Below are 23984 nucleotides of genomic sequence, written 5' to 3' on the forward strand. Positions count from 1 at the left end.
TTTTTCTTCTTCCTTGTGGTTGTCATTTTTGAAAAAGTGACATTAGGAAATGTTGGCATATTGGTTACCTGCTTTACTATATGGCTAATTTTATGTTTTTATGGAGTATAATTCAGTAAAAGTTTGTGAATGGTGTCCACTAGTCACGAGTAGAGAAAGTTGTAGCCCCTCATGCAGAATGATATTGGTGTTGATCAGTTACATAGATGTAGGAAGAAGATGGGTAGCAACAGTATGAAATTAGGTCCACGCCGTGTAATAAATTGTTCTTTCAATCTGCACTGACTTTTAAATCCTGGTATCTCCTGTGTACGCATTGATTAACGGTTTAACTATATGAAATGTATGGCATACACCTTTGGAGACTATCCACAGGTCCACAGGAATCATATATGCTCGGGTGTTGAGTGAAAGCACTACACAGTATATGTCCCTTTGAGCATAATTATTTTATCCCTTGATGAATTTGAGCTTTAAATGCCAATAGGGGTTAATGTTTAAAACTGTACACACTTGTGTTTTACACAACTGAGGTTGATTATCGAACCCTATATATCTGTGATTTGGCATTTCAGTATATACGTTATGCATGTATGCACGGCCATTAGCTGTTGATGGTTGAATCAGAAGACCCTAAGTTTGTGGACGACTTCTGGTTTTGTCTATTTTTGAGATTATTAAATATTGATTTTAATGTATATCTATTAAATGCTATATTTTAATACTACTTTACATTTTCCTTTTTAATCTTTTTTGAAGCAATATTTTATTAAAGGAAATCTGTCACTATTTTTTTGCTACCCCATCTGAGACAGCATGATGTAGGGGCAGAGACCCTAATTACAGAGATGTATCATGTATTGGGTTGCTTGCTTCGGTTTTGATAAAATCACTGTTTTCTCAGCTGCAGAATACTGAGTGCTGTATATTCCCTTGCAGTTTTGAGGTTTGCATGTGCTCCATTGTACAGAGTGAAAGCAGTCGGCGAGCTGACATCCTCTGCGAGTGTCAGGCAGGCTTCCTATGTGAGTCACGTACTCTACAAAGGTGCAGCAGTGAAGTAATGGAGCTCTAATGCCCTACACGTACAGAGCACATGCTGCCCATATCTAGAATAAAGACCACAAGGACCAATGTGAAATAGTGAAGGAGAGATCCTGTGCGGTGAGAACAATTCGTCTCATGTCGTGCTTGGAAATTTCCAACTTCCTCCTTCCTGTGGGCAGAACTTACTGTAAGACCCGCAGTGCAATAATAACCAAGGACGTCATTGATTATACCAGGGCATGTGTTTCAGGCCTGGCATACGGCGATATTACCTGCAAGTATTTTTAGACACATTTTCTGTACATTACAAACTGAAAATCTGTGTTTTAATACTTTACTGGTTTGCTAAGATAAAATCAGTTATTGCCAACGCTTCCTTTTCTTTCTGCAGGTGCTCAGTTGCCATGGAAACCCTGCGTCGCCAAAGACATTATCATGTCCTCACATAACTGCCGCTATTTAAGCCGGTTAGGATCTAAACGTTGACTCCACGCAAGGTCTCCAAGACAACTCTTAGGCCTCATTCAGACCTGCATGTTTCACTTACATGTTCTGTACCCATTATAGTCTGTGGAGCTGTTCACATGGCCGTGATGTTTGGGGACAATGTGTTTGCAAAAAAAAATCACAGACATGTCCGTTTTTTATGGACTTCACACATGACGACTACACATAGGAATCTATGGATCTGTGAAAATCATGTTACAGAACACGGATAACATCAGCATGCAGTCAGTGTTCTGTCTGTGAATAACATTGTAAGGCCACGTTCACACATTCAGTATTTGGTCAGTATTTTACCTCAGTATTTGTAAACCAAAACCAGGAGTGGGTGAAAAATACAGAAGTGGTGACGTGTTTCTATTATACTTTTCCTCCGCATGGCATGTCTTCCTCTTTGATGTGGGCTCCGGCACTGAGTCCGCACCTTTCCAGGGACATGACAGCTGATCTGATCTGCTGTCATGTGCCCCTGAAGGAATCGCAATCCACCCATGGTTGTTAACATGTTAAATGCTGCTGTCAATCTCCAACAACGGCATTTAACATGACTGCGCCGGATTCGCATCACTGATCCCGCCCATCGGCGCCCGTGTCTCATGACCGCGGGTCACTGATGGGTTGGCATGACGACCCGGGGTCTGCAGGAGACCCCTGCAGTTGTCATTACCGAGATGCTACGAGCGCTGTCTGCGCTCATAGCAAGTGAGCATTTCTGCTACACACAGGCGATCAGATGATCGCAGCTTCTAGTCTCCCATGGAGACTATTGAAACCAGTGTAAAGTGAAAAAAAAAATGTTTTTAAAAATATAAAAAAAATATAAAAGTTAAAATCACCCAACTCTCGACCCATTCAAAATAAAGCAATAAAAATAAATCAAATATACATATATTTCATATCGCCGCATTCAGAAACGCCTGATCTATCAATATATAAAAAGAATTAATCCAATCAGTAAACGGCATAACAAGAAAGAAAGATCAAATCGCCAGAATTACGTATCGTGTCTACCTCAAAATGTTATCAATAAAAACGTCAGCTCGGCGGCGCACAAAAAATAAGCCCTCACCCGGCCCCAGATCACGAAAAATGGAGACGCTACTTGTCTCAGAAAATTGGGACTTTTTTTTTTTTTTAACCAACTTTGGATTTTTTTTTCATCACTTAAGTAAAAAAGAACCTATACATCTTTGGTATCTGTGTACTCGTACTGACCTGGAGAATCATATTGGCAGGTCAGTTTTAGCATTTAGTGAGCATGGTAAAAAAAATTAAAAAAAAAAGCAAACAATTGTGGAATTGCACTTTTCTTGTAATTTCACCTCCCTTGGAACTTACTTTCTGTTTTCCTGTACACGATACGGTAAAACCAATCGTGTCGTTCAAAAGTACAATGCGTCCTGCAAAAAACAAGCCCTTATACCGCCATATTGACCGAAAAATAAAAAAGTTATGGCTCCTGGAATACAGGGAGCAAAAAACGAAAACGCAAAAGTGGAAAAGTATCGCGGCATGAAGGGGTTAAAGAAAACTGCTTTATTTTTGATACTTCCTGGTATTTGGTATTTTATTGATATACTTAGGTGCGGATTACTTGCGTTTCTGATGTGTTTCCGCAGTGGAAAACGCACTAAAAACGCAGGTCCTTTTTTTTTTTACCCGCAAATTTTCCGCATCTAATATAAGTCTAAGGGGAAAATTTGCACAGAAAACTCAGCGTGTCCGGAAGAGAAATTGACATGTTGTGGATGTGAAACACGCACCGCAGGTCAGTTTATGCTGAATAAAAAAGAAGCCCAGTGGGAGTGGGCAGGAGATTTCTAGAAATCCCATGTACTCTGCTGGAGCTGTAAGACGCTGCGGACTGGATGCAGCAAAAATACTCAGCGACAAAATCTCACCAAAAGCTCCGTCGGGGTCCAACCCCAGGACTCCCACTGGTCTGAAGAGGCTACCAATATATTGTCTCCTGTGCTGCTTTTTCTCTGCACAGCAGCGACCAGACCATTAATGTGCAAAGAACTGCCGAGAAGCTCTATACATATGAAGTGGCCACCTTCAGGCCCTTGCCAGGTGGCTTAGTGCACCAGTGTGAAGGGAAAATTTAGTATGGGATAAGGCGCTGCACCCCATTTACCCTCAGGATTTATGGGGATCGTAAAGGCAGACTTCTACCATCATTAAATGAGGGCATGCCTTAATATCACTTTATTAGATATAAAAAACCCTTTTGATGGTAACTATGTAATTCTTCATTGCACCTACGGAGGCACTGTGGCAAAAGGAAACTGTTACTAAGGCTATGTTCACATGTCCAGTAATAGTATTCATCCGTTAGAATGGATCCAGCAGCAGTCCCTTGATAAATAAGTTGTTTTTTGACTGGCTACAAAAACTCATTTCAGCTGGATCCATTTTCTTAACATTTTTGTTTCTATGGAAAACGGATCTGTTGATTAGCTATTCGTTTTCTTCCCTTTGAAATGGATTCAGTAAGCAAAAAACGCATCCTTTTCAAATGAAAGAATAATGGATGGTTATTTAACTGATCTGTTTTCCATACACTTCAATGTTTAAAAAATGGATCCAGTCATTTTTCATTTTCTTTTAGCGGGACAAAAGTTCTATCTGCACAACTTTTTTGTCAACGGATTGCTGCTGGATCCGTTCTAATTACTGGACATGTGAACAGAGCCTAAACACATTCTCCCACCAACATACAGCTGATTGCTGGAGGACGTATGAGCTGGATACAATGTGATCAGATTGTTATCATAATTTGAGATCCATCTTATTTCTACCAGATTATTTTTCCCAATAATGTTGACCAGTATAACTTGGGATAGACTTTAGATTAAGGATAGTAGATTAGTTTAGTCTATAATTTTTTTATTTGTCTTTAAAGCCACAGAAAGTGACAATTTATAGAATTTAATTATGTCATTGCTGCTTTTTGTGGTATGTGGTAAGAGCACAGCATTACATTTGCCACAGAGTCCATTTTCCGCTTCAATTAGAACAATTAGTGGTCATGAATGTAGCATTTTCTCCTGTCTGGTAGAAGTCATGTCAATAAAGGGCCCAAGAAGAATAATAATGGCATTTAATGACGCTCAGCTCCTGATTGTTAGTGTTTCTGTGAACGTTTGATTGCTGCATTCAGATTAAATTATTGGGTCCTGGCATTATGCTGGCAACATGAAGATGTATGTGGTAAAAATAAATCCCTGTTGTTTCCAGTAAGTAGACGCAAGAAATCTTCTGTAGCTTTTATGTCTTCTTTTGTAGCCAGCAGCTCATCAGCATCATCTCACAGCTCATATTGCCTGGAACGCAGCAATCCACACACAGCAGCTGTAATCCAGCGAGTGCCCACGTCCCACATTGTGTAACCTCAGGGTCAGTCTTTGGTCTCTCACTTTGTCCACACAGCAGAAGGATGTAAAAATTGACCTAAACTACATTTTTTTTCAGAATTGCAATAGCAATGCAGTATTTGTCGAATTGAAATTGCCCCACAGAAGAAAAAGAAGTCAGAGAATTATCCGCTGATTATATACATGTCAGTCATATACATAAAATGGCTCAAAGCAGCGCTGTTGCCTGCAGCACCTAGTTATTTGGCTAATTGGCTTCCTATGAAATTGGGCCTTGAAAGTGCATGACATTGGAGAATTAGATTGCGCTGTGGAGTTTTCTGGTGCTAGATAAAAATAACTGAACAGGTCTCGCTACATACATGCCATCTAGTCGGCCATGCCCACTGGGCAGCTGCGTCGCTAGTCGGGCCTCGCACAATACAAGTGTATGGAGTGAGGCCGCGTCCACTGGTCGGGGGTATGTATAACACATACCTAGCCTCCGGTCCCGGCTCAGAGACTGGCGAATCCTCGCAGCGCACAGAGGGACTGCAGACTTTTCGATTTGGACTGAACAACCCCTTTAATTTGTTTGTAAATTTTATAAGATTACACATTTCTCTCTTGTTACTGCAGAGTCCAATGGTTGGAACCATTGTTTGTTAAAACCATATAAATGAGGACCTTGACATTCCTTAATATTGCCTACCATTCTAACTACATATACTAATGGCCCCCATATACATTAAAGCAAAGTCGGATTCACCCACCAATTTTGTTACAACAGGCTGATAATCTAAGGTGTATGGGATCCACTTAAATCTCCCTTGAAATATATCAGGGTGAAGGAGTCAATCACCACTCCTTAAAGGGAATCTGTTATTAGGATCAACCCTCCTAAGCCGTCTATATGGGCATGTAGGTCATAGAAAGTTGATTAAAATTATATCTTGATATCTGTAATCTGATGTCTTATTCTCGAGAAATTGGCATTTTTCTTATATGTAAATGAGCTGTTCAGTACTATGGGCCGGACACTGATCTGTAGGCGAATCTGTCTCCAGAGATTATTTTAAGCGAAAGGTGTTACCAGTGTAAGACATTTAGATCAGGGGAGCAGACTGTCAGTCATTACATGTCTCACACTGGTAACACCCCCTTTCATTTAAAATAATCCTTAGAGGCAGATTCTCAGGGAGATCTATGTCCCACCCATAGATCATACCAGATCATTTACAAATTAAGAAAAATGTGGATTTCTCTGGAATAAGATATTAAGGTATCATTTTATTCAACTTTATATGAGCTACATGCCCATACAGTGGGTTCGGAAAGTATTCAGACCCCTTTATATTTTTCACTCTTTGATTCATTGAAGCTATTTGGTAAATTCTAAAAAGTTCATTTTTTTCTCATTGATGTACACACTGCACCCCGTGTTTACTGAAAAAGAACAGAAATGTAGAAATTTTTGCAAATTTATTAAAAAAGAAAAATTTAAATATCACACAGTCATAAATATTCAGACCCTTTGCTCAAACACTCATATTTAAGTCGCATGCTGTCCATTTCCTTGTGATCCTCCTTGAGATGGTTCTACTCCTTCATTGGAGTCCAGCTGTGTTTAATTAAATTGATAGGACTTGATTTGGAAAGGCAGACACCTGTCTATATAAGACCTCACAGCTCACAGTGTATGTCAGACTAAATGAGAATCATGAGCTCAAAAGAACTGCCCAAGGAGCTCAGAGACAAAATTGTGGCAAGGCACAGATCTGGCCAAGGTTACAAAAGAATTTCTGCAGTACTCAAGGTTCCTAAGAGCACAGTGGCCTCCATAATCCTTAAATGGAAGAAGTTTGGGACCACCAGAAGTCTTCCTAGACCTGGCCATCCAGCCAAACTGAGCAATCGTGGGAGAAGAGCCTTGGTGAGAGAGGTAAAGAATAACCCCAAGATCACTGTAGCTGCGCTCCAGAGATGCAGTAGGGAGATGGGAGAAAGTTCCACAAAGTCAACTATCACTGCAGCCCTCCATCAGTTGGGCCTTTATGGCAGAGTGGCCTCTCCACACTGCAAGACATATGAAAGCCTGCATAGAGTTTGCTCAAAAACACATGAAGGACTCCCAGACTATGAGAAATAAGATTCTCTGGTCTGATGAGACGAAGATAGAACTTTTTGGTGATAATTCTAAGCGATATGTGTGGAGAAAACCAGGCACTGCTAATCACCTGCCCAATACAATCCCAACAGTGAAACATGGTGGTGGCAGCATCATACTATGGGGGTGTTTTTCAGCTGCAGGGACATGATGACTGGTTGCAATTGAAGGAAACATGAATGCGGCCAAGTACAGAGATATCCTGGATGAAAATCTCTTCCAGAGTGCTCTGGACTTCAGACTTGGCCGAAGGTTCATCTTCCAACAAGAGAATGACCTTAAGCGCACAGCTAAAATAATAAAGGAGTGCCTTCAGAACAACTCTATGACCATTCTTGACTGGCCCAGCCAGAGCCCTGACCTAAACCCAATTGAGCGTCTCTGGAGAGACCTAAAAATGGCTGTCCACCAACGTTCACCATCCAACCTGACGGAACTGGAGAGGATCTGCTAGGAAGAATGGCAGAGGATCCCCAAATCCAGGTGTGAAAAACTTGTTGCATCATTCCCAAGAAGACTCATGGCTGTACTAGCTCAAAAGGGTGCTTCTACTCAATACTGAGCAAAGGGTCTGAATACTTATGACCATGTGATATTTCAGTTTTTCTTTTTCAATAAATTTGCAAAAATTTCTACATTTCTGTTTTTTTTTCAGTCAAGATGGGGTGCAGAGTGTACTTTAATGACAAAAAAATGAACTTTTTAGATTTTACCAAATGGCTGCAATGAAACAAAGAGTGAAAAATTTAAAGGGGTCTGAATACTTTCCGTACCCACTGTATAAGTGGCTAATGGAGATTGATCCTACTGACAAATTCACTTTAAGTTCTCAAAGGAGAAAAGCCCTTGCCACAAGTGTTTGGCAGAGGATTACTTCCCTCTCCTTACAAAAACACACATACAGTACAGACCAGACGTTTGGACACACCTTCTCATTTAAAGATTTTTCTGAATTTTCTTGACTATGAAAATTGTACATTCACACTGAAGGCATCAGAACTATGAATTAACACATGTGGAATTATATACTTAACAAAAAAGTGTGAAACTACTGAAAATATGTCTTATATTCTAGGTTCTTCAAAGTAGCCACCTTTTGCTTTGATGACTGCTTTGCACACTCTTGGCATTCTCTTGATGAGATTCAAGAGGCAGTCACCGGAAATGGTTTTCACTTCACAGGTGTGCCCTGTCGGGTTTAATAAGTGGGATTTCTTGCCTTATAATTGGGGTTGGGACCATCAGTTGTGTTGTGCAGAAGTATGGTGGATACACAGCTGATAGTCCTACTGAATAGACTGTTAGAATTTGTATTATGGCAAGAAAAAAGCAGCTAAGTAAAGAAAAACGAGTGGCCATCATTACTTTAAGAAATGAAGGTCAGTAACTCCAAAAAATTGGGAAAACTTTGAAAGTGTCCCCAAGTGCAGTTGCAAAAACCATCAAGCGCTACAAAGAAATTGGCATTTCCCTTGGTTGTAGGAGCTATCATCAGCAAGCCATTTCGAAAAGTCTATAATTTACAGATGGATATAGCTTGCTAATATTCTTTATAGGGAAGCAGAGCGGTTGTATTTTATAGTTGTAGCGCCCTAATATTCTGGATCCTCAAAATCAGAGGTATACCTCCTGCAAACTGTGTGAAGTACAGTAGGTAATAATACCAAGGAAAAGAGGTTTTCCAGGAAAACAATTTGAGTCATTCATGAGGGTCACAGCCCATCGTAGGTGACAATTTTGGCATGTATGGCCTGCTACTTTACAGTTTGCAGGCTACACTTAGAGGTACTTGTATACTGGAAGCATAAAGGATGAATTACACATATACACATAGTTCACAAAAACAGATCCTGGCAGCCAGCCTTAGATGTGTACCCAATAGTAATGAATAAAATAGAAATATTTGTCTTGTCCACGTGAACGCAGAAGGAACATTAGCCAGCACAGTTCAATATGCTTTGTATCTTGGCATCTTACACATACAATTAACGTGTTCAATAGGAGACTAGCCAGGGCCAGGCCAACTGCTCTTGCCAGTAAAGAAGGTGTCTAAAGAAATGAATTTGGCACCATGTACGAGTTTTATAGCCATCCTGTGGAAATAAGTCTGTGTTTAGTTTGACTCTGGGTGTGCGCCATGCTTTTCGGGAAACATTTTCCATCCACTCTTAGTTTGTTCTATGTGGTATTGAGGCATGAAATGTGGACATCACTTGACAGTTCAAATATGTCAGATTTTCTGCCATTTCCAGCACAAATATTTCATTATTTTTGGTCCTCCCACTCTTTGTTACCATGCTATCAGGTGGCCGATTATGCTACAATAGTAACATGAATGTGTCCAGTGTATTTGAAGGCAACCAGACTTTGCCAGACATGTAACATTTCTTTCAGATTACACTGACATTTTTTGTTCCATTTTCTCCCTTTTTCTTTCAAAAGTCAGTTTCCAAATGTTGTATAGGTGATCAGAGGTGAACTGTGACTGAAGTGAATCCAAGATTGATACGATTTGTAGGGTTTTGTCTACGTAAAAATGACTATATCCTCTTAATGCGGTCACACTTCCCATTAAAAAAGGGATAAATGGCATACTTAAGCAAAAGTGGCATGGCAGGGGTGCAGCTTGCTAGTTGCAAAGGTGCCATGTATTTATTAATATTATAATAAAGTAGATCATCGCCAAATAAACACTCATTGTCCACCCATATAATCATGATCACACAACAATCAACAAATTGGTTATTTATCGTCAAGCTGTAATGACTAAAGGAAGTGGTGGGGGACTCAACACATTTCCAGCACCAAACTGAATTTTTAAGGGCTGAGATGCAATGCATTTCTGATTTTTTTTTGCAAATACTAATATTTCTTACAAGGCCATCAAATGAAATATTGAAGTCCTTATGCAGTCTTTTAAAATTGTCATATTCTTAGGATTAGTCATCAATATTAGATGGGTAGGGGACTATCAGCACCCCCTCTGGTTAGCCGTTTGAAGAAGCCGTAGCACCCGTGCAAGGTGTGAAGCCTCCTCAATGTTTACAAGCTGCAGGCTGGATCAGACTTGCCAGTGTCATATATTGGTCGTTTAATGCCAAGGGCTGCCCATGTGGCACTAGATGACAACATAAAGTGACTGGAAATCCTTGCAACACTAGAATACTTCCTTAAAGCACGACTCCAGCATTTTTTTTCAGCACTGGAGTGGTGCCTCTAATGTAAGGTCCTTGCCCCCACCCAGCCTTGTACTCGCCCTCTGGCATCTTCAGCTTTTATCGGTGCCGCTCTGGTACAACAGCGTCATCTTATGACTGCAACTTCTGACTGGCCAGAAGTTAGAAGTTAAGTCACAAGCTCTTAATGCAAGTCCATGGGTGGCAGGACCAGGTTCTCATAGATGTGTATTGAGTTGCGACCTCCGGAGAACGAGAAGAGTGGCGGCGATAGAAGGAGAAGACACCGGCAGGTGAGCATAAGAGTAAGGACATGGATATTAGATTGGAAGCACCACTCCAGCAGTAAAATAAAAAAAGAGCTGGAGTGGTGCTTTAAAAAATTTCAGCCACATGAATGTGTTTTTTATGGGTCAGAAAACCCTTTTATTTTGTAAAACCTGTAGAATTGTAATATGGACTAAGTCACAGGGTGATGAGAAAATCCCCCAAATAATCACAAAAGTAGGATGGCAAATTTACAACCAAACAAGCCTGTCTCCAGGCAAACATACGATGTAAAGCGTTATGTATTTACAGGTAATAAATACATCAATCCAGTGTTTGCATAACAGCATTTCCAGTGTTGTCATGTACTATTTCTCCCACTAAATAGGCCTGCTGCATTGTTTCACAACAGAAATTTGGCTTTTCAATGAATCATTGAGTACTTTTTCCCTCCACACAAAGTGACTGTTTCTTTCCTTCATTAATCTTTCTTTCCTTAATTGGAACAGTTATTTCAGTTAGGTTTTAATTCTTTCCATTAGCTTTTTCTTGTTTTTTTCTTTCTCTTCTTTTTCTCCCTATTTGTTTTGCTACCAATCATTCCAAGGTGCTTTGGCTTCTAGTGTGTGAAATGTTACAGTGCTGGCCAAAAGTATTGGCACCCCTGCAATTCTGTCAGATAATACTCAGTTTTTTCCTGAAAATGATTGCAATCACAAATTCTTTGGTATTATTATCTTCATTTAATTTGCTTGCAAGGAAAAAACACAAAAGAGAATGAAGCAAAAATCAAATCATTGATTATTTCACACAAAACTGCAAAAAAGGGCCGGACAAAAGTATTGGCACCCTCAGCCTAATACTTGGTTGCACAACCTTTAGCCAAAATAACTGCGAACAACCGCTTCCGGTAACCATCAATGAGTTTCTTACAATGCTCTGCTGGAATTGTAGACCATTCTTCTTTGGCAAACTGCTCCAAGTCACTGATATTTGAAGGGTGCCTTCTCCAAACTGCCATTTTGAGATCTCTCCACGGGTGTTCTATGGGATTCAGGTCTGGACTCATTGCTGGCCACCTTAGAAGTCGCCAGTGCTTTCTCTCAAACCATTTTATAGTGCTTTTGGAAGTGTGTTTTGGGTCATTGTCCTACTGGAAGACCCATGACCTCTGAGGGAAACCCAGCTTTCTCACACTGGGTCCTACATTATGCTGCAAAATTTGTTGGTAGTCTTCAGACTTCATAATGCCATGCACACGGTCAAGCAGTCCAGTGCCAGAGGCAGCAAAGCAACCCCAAAACATCAGGGAACCTCCGCCATGTTTGACTGTAGGGACCGTGTTCTTTTCTTTGAATGCCTCTTTTTTTTTCCTGTACACTCTATGATGATGCTTTTTCCCAAAAAGCTCTACTTTTGTCTCATCTGACCAGAGAACATTGTTCCAAAACGTTTTAGGCTTTCTCAGGTAAGTTTTGGCAAACTCCAGCCTGGCTTTTTTATGTCTCGGGGTAAGAAGTGGGGTCTTCCTGGGTATCCTACCATACAGTCCCTTTTCATTCAGACGCCGACGGATAGTACGGGTTGACACTGTTGTACCCTCGGACTGCAGAGCAGCTTGAACTTGTTTGGATGTTAGTCGAGGTTCTTTATCCACCATCCGCACAATCTTGCGTTGAAATCTCTAGTCAATTTTTCTTTTCCGTCCACATCTAGGGAGGTTAGCCACAGTGCCATGGGCTTTAAACTTCTTGATAACACTGTGCACGGAAGACACAGGAACATTCAGGTATTTGGAGATGGACTTGTAGCCTTGAGATTGCACATGCTTCCTCACAATTTGGTTTCTCAAGTCCTCAGACAGTTCTTTGGTCTTCTTTCTTTTCTCCATACTCAATGTGGTACACACAAGGACACAGGACAGAGGTTGAGTCAACTTTAATCCATGTTAACTGGCTGCAAGTGTGATTTAGTCATTGCCAACACCTGTTAGGTGCCACAGGTAAGTTACAGGTGCTGTTAATTACACGAATTAGAGAAGCATCACATGATTTTTCATAGGGTGCCAATATTTTTGTCCACCCTCTTTTTTAGCTTTGGTATGGAATTATATCCAATTTGGCTTTAGGACAATTCTTTTTGTGTTTTTTCATTGAAGACAAATTAAATGAAGAGAATAATACCAAAGAATTTGTGATTGCAATCATTTTCAGGAAGAAACTGAGTATTATCTGACAGAATTGCAGGGGTGCCAATACTTTTGGCCAGCACTGTATATTCCTTTCTTCACGCACTTCCTGTGTTTGTATATACTGCATCATTCTGAAATCTGCATGTGTATGAAGAATTGGTGTCTATTTTAACGCTGTTTACATACACGCTCTCAATTGGTGTAATTTCTTTGAAGACTTGGGTGATTCTTGTTTTCATGAGTTTTCCTCATACACCATGGCTTTACAGTCTATAGGCCTACTGCAACCAAACTATGATTTTTTTAATTTATTTTACTCACTTATATAGCGCTATTATTTCCACAGCGCTTTACAGACATTATGGCCACTGTCCCCATTGGGGATCACAATCTACATTCCCTATCAGTATGTCTTTGTAGTGTGGTAGGTGTTACGGGTCCGGGAAGTGGAACCTCTGAGCTGCAATACTAGGGGGAAGTCCTTGTAAGGAAGCGGGTGACTCCCAGGGAGGGCAAGCAGGTAGTCACAGCAAGTGACGGGGACAGTCTCTGGGTAGACAGGCAGGTGGTCACGGCAAGTGGTGGGGGCAGTCTCTGGGTAGATAGGCAGGTGGTCACGGCAAGTGACCGGGGCAGTCTCTGGGTAGATAGGCAGGTGGTCACGGCAAGTGACCGGGGCAGTCTCTGGGTAGACAGGCGAGGCGGGTACCTGACAGGTAGCTGGCGGGCGCTCCCAGGTGAGCGGGCAGACTGAGACAGCAGGAAACAGTCAGGTAACTGGTGGACGCTCCCAGGTGAGCAGTCTGACAGACGAGGCAGGAGACAGGCAGGTGACTGGTGGGCGCTTCCAGGTGAGCAGTCAGCAGACAAGGCAGGTAACAGGCAAGTAACTGGTGTACGCTCCCAGGTGAGCGGTCTGACAGACGAGGCAGGTAACAGGCAGGTAACTGAAGGACGCTCCCAAGTGAGCGGACTGGCAGACAAGGCAGGTAAGTAGAAGATGCTCCCAGGTGAGCGGTCAGACGGACTAGGCAAGTAACAGGCTGGCATGCAGGACGGGAAGTCAGGCTAGCAGCGGAACCTGAGGGCTGAAGCACAGGTGAGACACAGTGCAAACAACATAGCTCGGGCACCTCCATTTTGGAGGAGGTGCCTTATAAATGGGAGGTCCTCCGGCAATTGGCCGGGGACTCCTTAGGACGGCGCGCGCGGTCCCTTAAAGAGCGGGGGAGCGCGCGCGCGCGTGCCCTAAGCACACTGCCGGGGAAGGAGCGCGTGCCGGAAGCAGCGGGGAGAGAAGCGCTGGAGGACGCCGCGCCAGGAGTGGGGAGGTGAGAGGGACGGCGTCTCTGCCTAGCACGGGGCAGAGACGCCGATGCTACAGTACCCCCCCCCTTTAGGCCCCCTCTTTTTTTGGCCAGAAAGAAATTTTTCAAGGAGAAGCGGGGCGTTGATGTTCTCCCTGGGCTCCCAAGTTCTCTCCTCAGGACCAAACCCCCTCCAATCTACCAGAAAAAAAGGTCTTTCCTCTTACCCTCTTGGAGGCCAGAATACTCTCTACCTCAAAGACGTCATCAGCGGAAACCGGAGCAGGAGGGGCACCTGGATTATTGGAAAAAGAGTTAAAGACAACGGGTTTGAGGAGAGACACATGGAAGGAGTTAGGAATCCGTAAGGTGGCCGGGAGTTTTAGTTTGTAGGCCACCGGATTTATTTGCCTGAGGATTTCGAATGGGCCGATGAAGCGAGGACCTAACTTGTAGGAGGGTATCTTGAGCCGTACATGTTTGGAGGAGAGCCAAACCTTGTCTCCCGGACGAAATCGAGGCGGATCCAGACGTCTCTTATCAGCATATCTCTTCATCCGCTCGGAGGACAGAAGAAGTGCGGATCTAGTACTCTCCCAAATGGTAGAAAACTCGCTGACAAGAGACTGCGCGGCTGGGTTGTCCACAGAGGCGGAGACGGGAAACGGAATCCGGGGGTGCTGGCCAAAGACAACAAAGAACGGGGATTTGGAAGAGGACTCGCTCTCGTGGTTATTGTAAGAGAACTCGGCCCAAGGGAGGAGGTCCACCCAATCAGAATGGTGGGCATTAACAAAGTGCCGGAGATAGCTGGTAAGGATCTGATTGATCCGCTCCACTTGACCATTGGACTGAGGGTGGTAAGCGGAGGAGAAGTCCAGGGTGACGTCCAGCAGTTTACATGTGGCTCTCCAGAAGCGCGAGGCGAACTGAACTCCTCGATCCGACACGATGTGGAGGGGTAGGCCATGAAGACGGAAGATATGGCGGATAAAGTCCTTAGCCAGCTCAGGTGCAGATGGAAGACCAGGCAGGGGAATGAAGTGGGCCATTTTAGAAAAGCGGTCAGCGACCACCCAAATGACAGTACACCCGGCAGAGACAGGAAGATCGGTAATGAAGTCCATAGCGATGTGTTGCCACGGGGCAACAGGTATGGGAAGCGGCAGGAGATGACCAGCTGGTAAGTGTCTGGGAACCTTGTTGCAGCCACAAGATGAACATGCAGAGACGAAGTCTACCACATCCTTACGCAGGGTAGGCCACCAGTAATGCCGGGAAATGAGTAGGAAGGTCTTTTTTTGGCCGGCATGGCCAGCAAGTTTAGAAGAATGACCCCAGTGAAGAGCCTTCTCACGGTCAGGAGGCGCCACGAACGTCTTGCCGGGTGGAAGACGAGTCAAATCCAGGGGGGCCACATTCATCACCTTGGAGGGGTCGATAATGTGCATAGGCTCCTCCTCTTGGTCGGAGGACAGGAAGGATCGAGACAAGGCATCAGCTTTGACATTCTTGTCCGCCGGGCGGAAATGAAGGATGAAATCGAAGCGGGCAAAAAACAAAGACCACCGGGCCTGACGTGGATTAAGTCTCTGGGCATTTTGGAGATATGCCAGGTTTTTGTGATCCGTGTAGATGATCACCGGGTATAGAGCCCCTTCAAGCAGGTAACGCCACTCCTCCAGCGCCAATTTAACAGCTAACAGTTCTCGGTCTCCAATGGAGTAATTGCGCTCAGAGGAGGAGAAGATTTTAGAGAAGAAGCCGCAGGTTACCATTCTCCCGGAAGAAGACTTTTGGGTGAGCATCGCTCCGGCTCCAGAGGAAGAAGCATCAACCTCCAGGTAGAACTGTTTGTTGCAGTCCGGACGGTGCAGCACAGGGGCAGAGGAGAAGGCTTGCTTCAGGGAAAGGAAGGCCTCCTCAGCTTCGGGTGGCCATACCTTGGGATTTTCTCCCTTACGGGTGAGCGCAGATATGGGCGCAGTCCGAGACGAGAAGTGAGGAATGAAGAGACGATAGTAATTAGCGAAGCCCAGGAATCGCTGTATCGCCTTCAAGCCCTCCGGACGGGGCCACTTTAGGACAGCAGAGAGCTTCTCGGGATCCATTCGCAAACCCGTCTGGGAGATAACATAGCCCAGGAATGGAAGAGAGGTCAAAAAGGCACTTCTCGTATTTAGCATAGAGGTGGTTCTGCCTGAGCCTCAGCAGGACCTGACGAACATCCCTCCGGTGTGAGGGAAGATCCGGAGAGAAGACCAAGATGTCGTCCAAGTATACCACCACGCAGGAGTAAAGAAGGTCACGGAAGATGTCGTTGACCAGTTCTTGGAAGACGGCGGGAGCATTGCAGAGACCGAAGGGCATCACACGGTACTCATAGTGTCCATCACGGGTATTAAATGCCGTTTTCCACTCGTCTCCCTGACGGATACGGACCAGGTTATACGCTCCACGTAGATCCAGCTTGGAAAAGATCCTGGCGCCTTTAAGGCGATCAAATAACTCGGAGATGAGCGGAAGGGGGTATTTATTTTTAACCATGATCTGATTGAGTCCTCTATAGTCAATACAGGGGCGTAGCGAGCCATCCTTTTTTTTGACAAAGAAGAATCCGGCTCCAGCCGGGGAAGTAGACTTCCGGATGAATCCCCTGGCCAGATTCTCCTCTATGTACTCAGACATGGCCCGGGTTTCGGCCGCAGACAACGGATAAATACGCCCACGGGGTGGAGTGGCGCCAGGAACCAGGTCAATCAGGCAATCATATGGCCTATGAGGTGGCAATGTCTCTGCTTCCTTCTTACCAAAGACGTCAGCATAGGTCCAGTAAGGAGCCGGAAGACCGGGTAAATTAGCTGGGGTAGGTGGAGGACGAACCGGACGAACCGGAACCAGGCAGGTCTTATGGCAGTCCGGCCCCCACCGGAGTACTTCACCGGAATGCCAGTTCAACACGGGTTCGTGTGTTTGGAGCCAAGGTAGACCTAGCAATAGGGAGTGGGAGAGTCCGGGCAACACATGGAAGGAGATTACCTCAGAGTGCAGCATTCCCACCTGCAGGGTTATGGGTTCTGTGGCGAGCAGGATGGTCACCAGAAGGAGTCTTCCATCCACTGAGGTGACCGACAAGGGTTCAGCCAGAGACTTGGTGGGAATACGGTATTTCTCAACCAGGGACTGAGAGATGAGGTTTCCAGCGGATCCAGAATCCAGGTGGGCGAGTTCAAAGTGACGGGTCTCTCCCCAGGAGATAGATACAGACAAAGTCAGGGTTGGAGAGGATTTATTTTTGTCTAGGGCGACCTCTCCGAGCGGTCCTAGACACTGGAGTTTCCCGGCCTCTCCGGGCAGGAACGAATCAAGTGCTCCTTACTGCCACAATAGAAGCAGCTCCCCTCGGCTCGGCGAGACTCTTGGCGAGATTTGACCATCTTGGTCTGGTCGACCTGCATGGGCTCGGGTGAGTGTGCCCGGGGAGTGACAGAAGAGGAGACAGGTTTCTGGAAAGTAGGAGCTAGGCGGGGAAACCTTCTCTCACGGGTGGTCTCTTTGGTGCGTTCTTGAAACCGGATGTCAATCCGGGTAGCCAACGACACCAGGTCATCCAGGGTGGTAGGAATATCCCGACCGGCGAGCTCATCTTTAATCCGACCGGAAAGGCCCTCCCAGAAGACGGACACCAGGGCCTCATTATCCCAGGCAAGCTCAGAAGCAAGGGTGCGGAACCGTATGGCATATTGGCCCACGGTGAGACTCCCTTGACGGAGACGTAGCAAAGAGGAGGCAGATGAATTCTTTCGTCCCGGTTCATCAAAGACTCTCCGGAAAGCAATGAGGAAAGACGACAGGTCGGACACCAGGGGATCCCCTCTCTCCCACAGGGGGTTAAGCCATGCCAGTGCCTCCCCAGTGAGATGGGACATGATGAATGCCACTTTGGCCCGGTCGGAGACAAACTGGTGAGTCAAGAGTTCAAAGTGCAGGGTGCACTGGTTTATGAAGCCCCGAGCTTGAGCGGGGTCGCCTCCGAAGCGAGGAGGTGCAGACAGCCGGGGTCCGGGACAGGATGCCATGGTATTGGTGGGCAACGGTGCTGCCGGGGTGCGAGTCGTGACACTAGCGGTGGTTGCTGGTGGAGCAGACAGTGTGTCCAGGCGGGAGTTGACATTCCGCAGGTGGTTCAGGATGGACTCCTGCTGGGATCTCTGACGGGAGAGTTCATGGTATAGGTCAGAGAGCGAGGGAGCTTGGGTGCCACCGGGTTCCATGGCCCGAGCTAACTGTTACGGGTCCGGGAAGTGGAACCTCTGAGCTGCAATACTAGGGGGAAGTCCTTGTAAGGAAGCGGGTGACTCCCAGGGAGGGCAAGCAGGTAGTCACAGCAAATGACGGGGACAGTCTCTGGGTAGACAGGCAGGTGGTCACGGCAAGTGATGGGGGCAGTCTCTGGGTAGATAGGCAGGTGGTCACGGCAAGTGACCGGGGCAGTCTCTGGGTAGATAGGCAGGTGGTCACGGCAAGTGACCGGGGCAGTCTCTGGGTAGATAGGCAGGTGGTCACGGCAAGTGACCGGGGCAGTCTCTGGGTAGACAGGCGAGGCGGGTACCTGACAGGTAGCTGGCGGGCGCTCCCAGGTGAGCGGGCAGACTGAGACAGCAGGAAACAGTCAGGTAACTGGTGGACGCTCCCAGGTGAGCAGTCTGACAGACGAGGCAGGAGACAGGCAGGTGACTGGTGGGCGCTTCCAGGTGAGCAGTCAGCAGACAAGGCAGGTAACAGGCAAGTAACTGGTGTACGCTCCCAGGTGAGCGGTCTGACAGACGAGGCAGGTAACAGGCAGGTAACTGAAGGACGCTCCCAGCTGAGCGGACTGGCAGACAAGGCAGGTAAGTAGAAGATGCTCCCAAGTGAGCGGTCAGACGGACTAGGCAAGTAACAGGCTGGCATGCAGGACGGGAAGTCAGGCTAGCAGCGGAACCTGAGGGCTGAAGCACAGGTGAGACACAGTGCAAACAACATAGCTCGGGCACCTCCATTTTGGAGGAGGTGCCTTATAAATGGGAGGTCCTCCGGCAATTGGCCGGGGACTCCTTAGGACGGCGCGCGCGGTCCCTTTAAGAGCGGGGGAGCGCGCGCGTGCCCTAAGCACACTGCCGGGGAAGGAGCGCGTGCCGGAAGCAGCGGGGAGAGAAGCGCTGGAGGACGCCGCGCCAGGAGTGGGGAGGTGAGAGGGACGGCGTCTCTGCCTAGCACGGGGCAGAGACGCCGATGCTACAGTAGGAAACCAGAGAACCAGGAGGAAACCAACACAAACACGGGAAGGACATACAAACTCCTTGCAGATGTTGTCCTTGGTGGGGTTTGAACCCAGTGCAGTGCTGTAATGCTAACCACTGAGCCATCATGCTGCCCCATCTCAGGTTTCCCTTTGCATGTAGACTTTTTAAAATTCATGTTTAAGTTCATACATTGAACATTTTCACATGCAGTCAAGTTTTGTGAATACAGGATTGCTGGTATTGAACGAGGCAGGAGGGGAAAACTGAAATAAAAAATAACATATGTTACCCGTAACTCATCCAATTTTGTGGACTATATTTGTACTGTTTAATAAGTCCCACCAGAAACATATAGTATCACATGCGAGAACTCTATAGTATCCACTATAGCACCATAAAAAAGACCCGTATGAAAAAAGTGCTGGACAAATATTAGTAAAGTATCAAAATAACCTTTATTATAGCATTAAAAAATATGAAAACTGCACCTGGGTAAGGATAATGGGAAACTGGGAGACAGCCTGATCAGAGCATATAATAAAGATCAGGCAGCACCCGCAGCTCGATGTGCTTTTTGTATATATGCTCCGTCCGTTGGTGCCTGCCTGACCTTACGATGGTAATGTATGTTTATGCGTCATTATGTCCAAAAATATGGAAGCATTACACAGAAATAGTGAAAAAATAGATGATTTTAATGACCCATATGGCAACGTTTCAGGCCAGCAATGGGAACCTTTCTTAAGCCCCCATTGCTGGACTGAAATGTTGCCGTAAGGGCCATTAAAATCATCTATTTTTTCACTATTTCTGGGTGCTGCTTCCATATTTTTGGATATATTGTGGACTGGTATGTACCTGGTGAGCTTTGCACTGAAATCTTTGCTGGTGCTGTTCATTGTCTTGTTCTTTGCATACATCATTTTGTTCAGATAAGGCAATTGACTACTTATTTACATGATAATTGCCATTTTGTTTCATATTGTGACCATTAACAGACTAAGCCTTGGATAAGAACAATGAGCAAATGCCGTGCAGTAAGTAAATAAACAAATATTAGCAGGACATATATATAACTTAGGGTAAATAATTGACACCTTTTTGATCAAAAAAAAGTGTGAAAACTATCCCACCACGACAAGGTGTACCCACTCAGGATAGTCCCTGTTCATCTCAAGTAGCCATGTTTCTTACACATCTCTATTCATCTCAGTTCCGAGCAGTCAGCTTAAAGTGTCCGCAGGCACTAGCACTACAGCTCCCCATTGTTACTATTGCAATTCCATTATTGCTAGTGTAAGAAACCTGGTTCTGCAGCTGAAGCCAACCATCACTGCTGTGCGTCATGATAGTACCCGTCAGGATACCAGCCTTCTGCTCCAACAGGACCATAAGACTGGCAGATGAAAATGAAGGCATTTGGTAGTTATGTAATAGAACTTATGTAACAGTAGCCTCCATGTATATTGAATGGATATGATGTTCCATTGTTTGTATTATATCATTTATTTGCAGAATTAAAATACACTTTCAATTTTAAGACATTCACTTTCTGTACCAAGCGTAAAGCAGCATCTCTGCCCTATTCAGAGTTGATTTTATTATCAGATTTTCCAGATTTCAGTTAGGAAATGAAGTAATTTTTAAGCGTCTTGTAATGGGTACAGCCTTGGACAACAGTGCAGTGACCAATAAAACTTGTGTACTTTTCTTCCTCTTTGTCAGCCAATATAAATGTGGACACAAAGTACTTACAATAATATTTGGGTTTCATTAGCTTTCTCATTCCTTTTAATACATTAACCTTATAAAATAAGGAGAAATGTCACCAGAGCTTATTTTCACAAATATTCCAGAACATTAATGTGTCTTAATGGCACATTGGTTATTCAAGTGGAAGGTTTCCTAGCTAGTACTTAGGAATTCATACTGAGAATATGTTACATTTCTATCATTCCTCTTTATCTATCAAAAATATGTGTTACTTATTTGCTCATCCACAATGACCTCTATAGACTAGTGTCATGTCTTCCTATTTCTCTAGACGAAGCGCTTGCAAACAGTTATATAATATTTGCTTTGTTTTTTTAGTGTAGAATTCCTCGAAACCTGTAGTTGTTATAACTTTGTAAAATAGGATCATGGGTTAGAATCATACCAGGGCAATATTTTCATAGAAGTTATACAACTATAACAATGGAGGGTACATTATATTGCTGATGCACATAAAGAAGACACAAGTATTTCGAATGTCACCCAGTGTGCCACACACCCTGCTACGGGGCCATGTGTTTCAAGCAATACTTTCATTGTTTATATAATCTTCCTGTGCTTTATTTTTTATCTGTTCATTCTTTTTTTCTCACAACGTAAGCATACTAATATGTTCATCCGACTCCTATCATGCATGTGTATAAGGTAGAGAAACTGAATTGTGAGCCCCAGGGTGTTGAGTAAAGGATTCTGTGTGCAGCATTGTATCATTTATTGCCACTATATTAAATAAAAGGTGTGGGAAAGGTTTTTAAAGTCTTAATTGGTGTGGCATGATCCTAAATACTTTGTAGACAAATTGGAAAATGCAGTGCTGCTTACTGGGAAGAATGAAGAGCAGTACATCTGCCCGATTCCATCATATACTTAGAACCCGCAACAATGTCAACAGCAATTAATGCATTTAGACATTTAGATGAGTAGGTAACTGGTTAATATGTGTCTGTGTAAACAGGCCGGCGATTACCTGATGATCAAGCAAAGACCTTGATCGCGGATGATCAAATTGTGTGTACCGGAAAAAAAATTGTTAATGGCAGCTCATCGCTCTGTGTAAACAGTGGTTATGCTGCCAATAACATGATACTGTATGGCAGAGGTGGGGATACTTTTTTCTGCCAAGGGCCATTTGGATATTTATACCATTCTTCGAGAGCCGTACATATCACGCGCTAAGTCCGCCCACAAAGTACATCCTGACACTGGGACTAATCTCAGGACATCATCTTTTTTTGCACACTCCTCAGCATTCAGCAGTGAACACTGGGTGCGCGTGCTCAGAGCAAGAAGAAATGAAAGGGCTGGCGGCTGGCAAAATACAGCTTCTGGCCCAAGTCGCCTTGCAAAGCTTGGGTTCTAGGTTCAAACCCCACCAAAGACAACATCTGCAAGGAGTTTGTATGTTCTCCCGTGTTTGTGTGGGTTTCCTCCTGTTTCCTCCCACGCTCCAAAAACATACAGATAGGGAATTTAGATTGTGAGACCAATTGGGACAGAGATGATGATGTCTGTAAAGCGAGTAAAATAAGTAAATAAATTAATAAATGATAGTTCTGACCCCATTAAAAATGGGAGAATACATTTTCAGGACTCTGGTCCATTGGCCAGGTCAAAAATATGTGACCGCTGATTGGGAGGCCTATGAATCTCTCTACCTCCCAGCACTCCTGGCTCTTCTTGGGCTGGTGTGATGTGATCATTGTGGCTTGACGCACACAAAAGGAGACCTGGAAATGCCAGGAGATAAGGAGATTCATAGACCTCCTATCCAGTAGTTACATATTACTGACATAGCCAATAGCTCAGAGTCTTACAAATGCAAATCAATTCTCCCATCTCTAGTCCCCATCACTGTTAGTTGGGCCTGTGTAACAGCATGAAATCAGCCTGACTAAATGCACTTTAAAGGCCCCGTCACACTAAGCGATGCAGCAGCGATCCCGACAACGATACGACCTGTCAGGGATCGTTGCTGCGTCGCTAATACATCGCTGGTGAGATGTCAAACAGGCAGGCTCACCAACGATCAGGGGAGCAGCGACATCGTGGAAAGGATCTTTCCACGATGTCCTGCTCCCGGTTACCAGCCTGCTGCTGAAGCAGGAGCAGGCTGGTAACCATGATAAACAGCGGGTTACTAAGTGCGCTTGTGCCCCTAGTAACCCGCTGTTTACCATGGATACCACTCTGCTACGGTGCGCGGGAGGTTACCGTTCACCTTAGCAGAGTGGTATCCATGATAAACATCGGGTTACTAGGGGCACACGCGCACTTAGTAACCCGCTGTTTATCATGGATACGACTCTGCTAAGGTGAACGGTAACCTCCCGCGCACCGTAGCAGAGTGGTATCCATGGTAAACAGCGGGTTACTAAGTGCGCGCGTGCCCCTAGTAACCCGATGTTTACCATGGATACCAGCCTGATCGCTGCTCCAGCTGGTCACACACAGCGATGTGTGCTGACCAGCGGAAGAGCAACGACCAAAAAATGGTCCAGGACACTTTGCAGCGATCAGCGACCTCACAGCAGGGGCCTGATCGCTGCAAAGTGTCACACATAGCGACATCGCTGAAGAGGTCGCTGTTGCGTCACCAAAACTGTGACTCAGCAGCGATCTCGCTAGCGATCTCGCTATGTGAGACGGGGGCTTTAGTCTCTATTAACATTTGGATTATAAATGAAAACCACAATGCAGTGCTTGATCCAACTAACAGATTGGCAGACCGCAGATCCCATTGATTTATAATGGAGTCTGTTTGGTTCCACTGTGGTGCTGATAACTTATTTGGTGCTATTTTTCTAATCAAATTTAATAAAATTGGCTACAATTTTGACCATGCATAGTCTAATTCTTTTCAGTGCATAAATGGAACAGAAATAAAAAGCCTCATATTACAAAATTCTAATTT

The 23984-nt window shown here is 44.7% G+C and overlaps 1 protein-coding gene across 3 annotated transcripts in view; it reads left to right on the top strand.

Moving 5' to 3' along the window:
* Positions 1 to 23984, top strand: part of HIVEP2 (HIVEP zinc finger 2) — a 234336-nt gene that overhangs the window by 160404 nt on the left and 49948 nt on the right. The window lies entirely within an intron of this gene.

The sequence above is a fragment of the Phyllobates terribilis genome, unplaced genomic scaffold (genome assembly GCF_046119375.1).
Source record: "Phyllobates terribilis strain yellow unplaced genomic scaffold, ASM4611937v1 Scaffold_3__8_contigs__length_932513732, whole genome shotgun sequence".
Classification (NCBI taxonomy): domain Eukaryota; kingdom Metazoa; phylum Chordata; class Amphibia; order Anura; family Dendrobatidae; genus Phyllobates; species Phyllobates terribilis.